We start from the raw sequence: 6,000 nt of genomic DNA, 5'->3' as shown, positions 1-6,000 counted from the left end.
TTTAATCTCAAATTTATTAAATGTGGTCAAAACACTATTTTCTAAAAAAAGAAAATCAAAAGTGATTTTTTTTTGAGTATTTTGGTCCATAATTTGTTTTTCCATGTTAATCTTATCAAGCCAATTATTTCATAGAATCATAGAATCATTAAGGTTGGAAAGGACCTCTGACATCATCGAGTCCAACTGTGGAACTGTTCATATCCATGTGTTGGCGTATTCCAAGGAAGAAGACGATATTCAATGGAGCTCTTCGACGTACAGAGTTTACCTGCTAAAAGTTTTCGAAACCAAAATTCTTCACAGGAAAGTGTCACTGGGAGCTCTGCCAAGAAATGTTGAAACTATTTCTTTTTGTTTCATTTGGATACATGATGACAAAATGTAGCTCCAGTTGGGTGATTTAATTTAAACACACAAGCCCCCCTTCATGTCAAAGCGCTGATTCAAAATGACAACTCTTGTTTGGTTTCAATCAGAAATGTCAACATTTTCAGTGTGACATTTCTGATTCAAAAGTTTTTGAGTTGCATATTTATTTGGGATGGAGGTGGAGTTGATCTGTTGGTCATCGTTTTTTTTGTGTATTTTACTGATTTGTTTATTTGTTTTCTCCTATTGGTGGAGAGAAGCAGGAGGAAAGGACCATAAGAGAAGAAGGACGGGCACAGCCTACCCAAGCTCATCAGTTTGGGATTTGTACGTATCACAGCAGAGGTCAGTCATGTGGAGAGATCCAAGGGGAAATAACGGCTTGGTGTGCTTTTTATGTAGGAACTTTTCCCGGAAAGCATGAGGAAACACGGTGAGGCTGAGGGTACATACCCATCCATGTACTTGAGTCTGCTGAGGGTTGGTGAGGGCTACACTGGCATCTTGTGGGCCACACAAAGCTCTCCTACCCAGCTGGTGTTAGACTGGGACCTGTGTCGTAAATCTGCTGCTACACATTTAAGGGATCACAGCAGATGAATAAGCCTCAGTGGCTGGTGAGGGTCAACCCAGGTAGTCCTTGCATCAGTTGAACCCTGAATTCAGGTCACTCAGATGATGGCCTGCGGTTACCACATGTCCCAGAGCAAAGGGGAGAAACTCAGTGTACTTTGAGCCTCCTGCAACACTCTGGGACAGGGATCCTTGTGGCACCATCTCTGCAAGGGATCAAACACGCAGAGGTACCCAGGGGGTTACTCCCTACTTCCCCCCAATGTTACCTTCACCTGTAAGTACACTTCCAGAGCTTCATCCCACAAACCTTCCTTTTTCTCTTTTTCTGGGGGTTCCTTCTCATCACCTGTGGGATAACGCAGGCAAGCCAACAGTTTACTCCTGTGAGTAAGGGTTTGCCAAACTGGCAACCCAAACAGCAGCGTCATCCAGACTGCTGGCAGAGCAAGGGTGGGAAAGGAAAAGCCCAAGGACTTGGATTTTGCACAGCTCCACTGGCCTGGACCTGAATTTGTGTTGTATTTTGAGCACTGTTACTGCTTCATACTGAGGGGGGGGGGGGGCTTTAATCCTTAAAATAGGAGTTAGGACTGCTTGCTTGTCTTCCCCAGCCCCAGAGAGGGATTCCTCACCCCAGGTCTGACCAGCAGTCACTGGACCCCAAAAATCTCCAGCATATAGGTCATGAGCCCTCAGGGGCTGCACTGTGAAAAGGATTGGGGGAGTGGGAGGGGGTGGGAAAGGGAGAGATTGGAGTGGGATAAATACCACTAACCTGAGTCTCACCTTCTCTGCCTTTTCTCCCCTGCCCCCATCACTGCTGCTGTTGTGTCAGGTAGTGGCACTGTTGAGTGCATTAACCCAGGGCTGAGCATTGCAGCCACACCGAGTGTGTGTCTGTGTGTCTGCGTGTGTGTGTGAGCGTGCCTGATCATTACCATTTATTCCTCCCCCCCCCCCACCCCCCGTCCCCCGCCCCAGTGTTGCAGGACTCCGGGAGCTAGCGAGAGAAACAGAGGAAAGAGAGAGACGGAGCCATCAGCCCCTAGATCTGCTTAAACAAATCGCCGCCCCTTGCGGGGGGGGGGGGGGGGGGGGGAGAAGAACCAGACCAAAAGATAAAATAAAAGAGAGAGAAAGGAAAATCCAGCGGGGAGCAAAAAGCAGCCCCCAGACGCCCCCTTTCCGAGACTGTACTCTCGGGGGGGCGTGTGTGTGTGTGTGTGTGTGTGTGTGTGTGTGTGTGTGTCAGCATCGATCCCGTGCCCGTTAGGAAAAGGGGGTGTTTTTCCCCCCCTCCTCCCCTTTGCCCTCCCTCGGCGCGGCCCGGCGCGGGGCGGCGCGGCGGGGGGAGCGGGCGGCCGCAGCCCCGCAGCCCGCCGGAGCTCCGGCACCAGCAGGGGCCCGCTCCGGAGAGGAGAGCCGGAATAAAGGGAAAAGCTTCCTCGCCGCCAAAGCAGCCCTTTTCTCGTCGTGGGGTTTTGCTCTTTCTTTCTTTTCGTTTTTTTTTTTTTTTTGTTTTGTTTTGTTTTTTTTGAAACTCCTCGCCGGGAAAAGCAAAACCGAAAACGCTTCCCCCCTCGCCCCCCCTTCAAAAGGCCCCCAAACAACCAGCAACAACAAACAGAAAGCAAAAAAAGACCCCCTCAAAAAAAAAAAAAGAACGAAAAGAAAAGGAAAAGAGAGAGAGCCAGAGAGACAGAGACAAGCTCCATCGATTTCAAATCCAGGATTTTATCCAGTGCATTGATTTTTTTATTCTTTTTTTTTCTCTCCCTTTTTTTTTACCTCCTTCCCCCCCCTTCTTTTTTTGACCCCCCCCTCCTTCTCCTCATTCCCACCCCCCTTTTCCTTTTAATTTTATTTTGGATCCTGCTAAAATTAGCAGGGACTGCTCTGGGTGTTGCGTGTTAATTTGATTTACTCCGGGATTCCGGCTTCCAAGACGCCATTTTCCCCTCTTCTCGCTCTATCTCGCTCTATTTATCTATCTATCATTTATCTATCGAGCTATCTATCCGTCTGTCTGTCCGTCCATCTCCCTCTCCCCGGGTGCCTTCCCTCCTCCCCCCCCGCCCTCCTCCCTCTCCGCTCTGCGTGTGCTGCGCGGCCGTGCGCTCCCCTAATCTGACAGATGAACACCGCCATGGGTTTGCCGCAACACAAGCAAAAGCACCTTTGGGGGCTGTGGCGAGGGATTGAAACCGGGATCTAAAAGAGAAGAGACAAGAAGGGGGGAATCCGAGGGAGGAGGAGGAGGAGGAAGAAAGAAGAAGAAGAGGAAGCTGCTAAGAAGCCCCCGCTGCCGTTTTGGGGATATGGGTTAGTAAAAAAAAAAAAAAAAAAAAAAAGGCAACAAAAAACCTGAGCCATCGAGGAAAGGTCTGTCTTGATGATCCGGATTGCGGGAGGGTCTTACCCCTCTCTCTTCACCACCCCCCCACCCCCCCCACCCCTTTTTCCCCTCTGCATGCAAAAGTTAATGTCGTCTCCTTTTTTTCTTGTTGTGACTTCGCAATGGCGCGGAAAGGGCTTTATTTATTGGGGGGGGGGGGGGGGACATTTCTCCGCTGTGCAATGCATGCGAGTCCTCCTCTCCCCCTCCGACCCCTTCCCTCCCCATGCTTTGTGGCTGGTGGGGGGGTGTGTATGTGTGTGGCTGGGGGGGGTAAAACCGTGCTGCTGGGAATGGGTTGCAATTTTTTTAGGAGTTTGCATGATGTATTTACCCCCTCTTATTCCCCCCCACACCCCTTTGGTAGCCTGTACGTGTTTCCCCGGGGTAGGTGGCAGGCTATGTGTGTGCGTGTGGAAAGGCGAAGGGGGGAGACCCCCCCCGCTTCGTAAATTGCAGGTTAAGTGGAGCTAGAGAGCAACATTGTAACCTTATGGGGATTTGTGAGTGTGTGTGTGAGTGTGTGTGAGTGTATGTGCGTGTGCGTGGGGGTCCGCTGCGGTGCTGGGCGGGGGGGGGGGGGAGGGAGCGCCTCTGCCCCGGGGCGGCCGCCGCGGCCCCGCGCTTGTTTTGACATTGAAAAGGACACGCAGCCTCGAAAAGCGGCTGTTTGCAGGAGGAAAGAAGTGGGGGTTTGGTGGGGAGGGTTGAGAAGGGGGGGAGTAATTAGCAATGCGGGACCCCCCCCTTTTCCCCCTGCTTGGTGGCGAAGTGAGGCGCGTTAATAATGGTTATTAATAAGGCGGTGATTGCTGCCCCCGGGACCCCGGTGGCTCCTTCCCCCCGCCCCCCCCCCCCCCCCCCCGGGTGGAAGTGGAGTTCAGTTTTGGGCGGTTTGAATATCGCCGATAATATCGGGGGGGTGGCGTGGTGTGTTTGTATTGGGGGGGCGTGTGCAAAACGCAGCCTACAGCCGCGGGCGGCTATTGTCAACTCCAGCCCTGGCGCAAGGCTCCCTGCCCACCTCCGTGCACACACACACTCACACGCTCACACACACGCACACACACACACTCACACCCCTTCCTCGCCGGGTCTCCCCGGCGGGCGGTGGGAAATCAGGTCCCTCTGGCGAGGCGGGGGCCCCCTCCCGCCCTTTTTTCCCGGTGTGTGTGTGTGTAAATGTGTGTGTGCATGTGTGTCTGTGTGTGCATCACACCGGGCATTGGCCGTCCCCTGCGCTGCCTGCCCCTGCCTGTGTGTATTTATGTGTCTAAAAAGGCAGTTGAGAGAAGGATTTCCGATTCGTTTCCGCTTCAAATAAACGGCACTGATAATCTCGGGCCTGACGCCTGATGCTAAAAGGGCATTTCGCCGCCGGGAGCCGGACCCGGGCAGCGGCCGCCGGCGGCGGGGGGACACCCGGCCCGGCCACCCCCCGGCGGGCAGGTCCCCGGTCCCCAGGAGGGTTTGCAAGGGGAGATGCGGGGGGCTTCCCCGCGGGGGAGAAGGAATGCATGGGGGGAGGGTGCATGGGAGGGGAGGGCACTGCCCACCCATCCCGGTGCCGTGGGGTGGCGATGCCCCCTCCCCGGGCCGGGGGTGTGGGTCGGCGGCTGCCGTGAGGACGGCGAGCCGAGCTGGGCACTGGGAGGAGTCCGCCACAAGCAAATGCGGCCGGCGGGGAGAAGTGTGGGGGGGGAGGTAGGGGGGATCCGGGCAGGGCTTCTCCCCCCGCAAGCAGAGGTGTTTCATTAGCCGCGGGCCCGCGGTGGCCCAGCCGGGGCCGTGCCAGGCCGGGCCGGGCCGGGGGGGGGGACCCGCCGCGTTGCCTTATATGTCCATCTGTCAAACCGCAGAGGATGTGCGAGGCGAGCAAAGCGCTGAGCCTGCTAGTCCTCTGCTGTCAGGGAAAGTAATTTGATCCTTTTGGTATTGACAGGAGGATTTCAGGGGTAAAGGACTGCTGGCAAATCCAATCCCGTGTTGAATATTATGGACCCAAATGGGAACAATTATTGATCCGACAGCCCCTGCAGCCAGGACTAACTTGGTGCAGGCTACAGTAATGATATAATCGGCCGTCTAACGTTAGGCAGCGATAGCACGAACCTGAGGAAACAAGTGTCTAGGACCTTTTATCATAGAGAGGAGAAAAAATGCCTATCAGGGAAAATGTGCAAGTGTCTGCTTCACACACACCTTCCTGTGCTTTCTCGGCCTTCGCTGAGATTACTCCCCTCAGTCTGAACCTGCTTCCACTCAAAGGAGAAACTTTTTTCATCTCCTTTTTTTTTTCAGCTGAAAGGAGAAAAACCCCTCCAAACAATATAGTTGTACTTTAATCTCTGCTCCTAGCTCAGAAGGGTTATGTAAAAGTATGGGGGGAAAAAAAAAAAGCAGAAACACTCAGTGAATGGAGACTTCTCTTCCATCTCTTATTGGCTTTGGCTTTTTTTTTTTTTTTTTAACTTCTCAGACTCAAAGTTTTAATTGAAACCAGAAATCTATTGAGAAGTAACAGAGCCAAGAAAACCTCTGTTTTCTCTGCAACTAGGGATGGGGAATAAATAATTTTTTGCTGATGTTATTTCAAGTTGTTTGAGTTCTTTGGTTCCTGCCAAAAAGCCCAGCATAGATTATTAACACATTATCGT

General features: G+C 52.7%; 1 protein-coding gene across 1 annotated transcript in view; it reads left to right on the top strand.

The window, feature by feature from the left end:
- Positions 1 to 3,188: 3,188 nt before the first annotated feature.
- Positions 3,189 to 6,000, top strand: part of SETBP1 (SET binding protein 1) — a 263,504-nt gene continuing 260,692 nt past the window's right edge. Inside the window, 1 exon segment of the mRNA XM_082335560.1 lies at positions 3,189 to 3,270. The gene's annotated coding sequence lies outside the window, so the exon portion shown is untranslated.

This window comes from Platalea leucorodia (assembly GCF_965183815.1).
Source record: "Platalea leucorodia genome assembly, chromosome: Z".
NCBI lineage: Eukaryota > Metazoa > Chordata > Aves > Pelecaniformes > Threskiornithidae > Platalea > Platalea leucorodia.
Note: the sequence above shows the minus strand (reverse complement) of the source record. Positions and strands in the feature narration are given on the sequence as shown.